This window comes from Branchiostoma belcheri, unplaced genomic scaffold (genome assembly GCF_001625305.1).
Source record: "Branchiostoma belcheri isolate BF01 breed outbred unplaced genomic scaffold, Haploidv18h27 scaffold18, whole genome shotgun sequence".
Classification (NCBI taxonomy): domain Eukaryota; kingdom Metazoa; phylum Chordata; class Leptocardii; order Amphioxiformes; family Branchiostomatidae; genus Branchiostoma; species Branchiostoma belcheri.
This window is the reverse complement of record NW_017803268.1, coordinates 1,450,343-1,450,979: the sequence shown is the minus strand read 5'-3', so window position 1 is coordinate 1,450,979 and position 637 is coordinate 1,450,343. Positions and strand designations below refer to the sequence as shown.

At 35.0% G+C, this 637-nt stretch overlaps 1 protein-coding gene across 1 annotated transcript in view; it reads left to right on the top strand.

The window, feature by feature from the left end:
- Positions 1 to 637, top strand: part of LOC109467303 (mannan-binding lectin serine protease 1-like) — a 7,909-nt gene that overhangs the window by 5,949 nt on the left and 1,323 nt on the right. The gene's annotated exons all lie outside the window — the stretch shown is intronic.

Here is a 637-nt window from a genome sequence, read left to right as displayed (position 1 = left end):
AAAATGACGTCATGCATATTTAAGATATCCGCCATCTTGGATCATCAATCTTGAATTTTCAAAAATAGTTTTTTTTCATGATAAAGCCTAAAATACATTGTAAACATACTAAACACCGTCATTCAAACCTTTTTTGTAAAAAGAAATGGAAGTATTGATGAAATGTTAATGAAAATAACCCGTATATACCTGTTCTAATGATATGGTCCGCCATCTTGGATTTTGGCCAATGACGTCATCAAATTAGCATAAATTATGTATATTTAATGATAAAATTTACATAAAATTATATGGGATGTTATTAATATTAGAAACCATGAGTAACTTGACATAAAACCCATAAAATTCTATTGTTGAAACAAAAAGTACTAAATTTAGCAAAAAATGCCTGTCAGAAACCCGTTGCCATGGCAACACAAAAAATTATTATCTTATTCCAATGATAGAGAATTGTTGCCAACAATATTTTAGGAAAAGTCACCAAGTTTGGTCGTTCTACGGCTAGCCGTTCAGACGCTAGGTGACATCAAAGTTGCCGCGGGCACTTTTAGCCCCCCCCCCCCGGTCTAGGTAGGGTTAAACGTCAGGAACAACTAATATCTCACCACGTCCACCCGCCAATGATACCAGTGCCTTG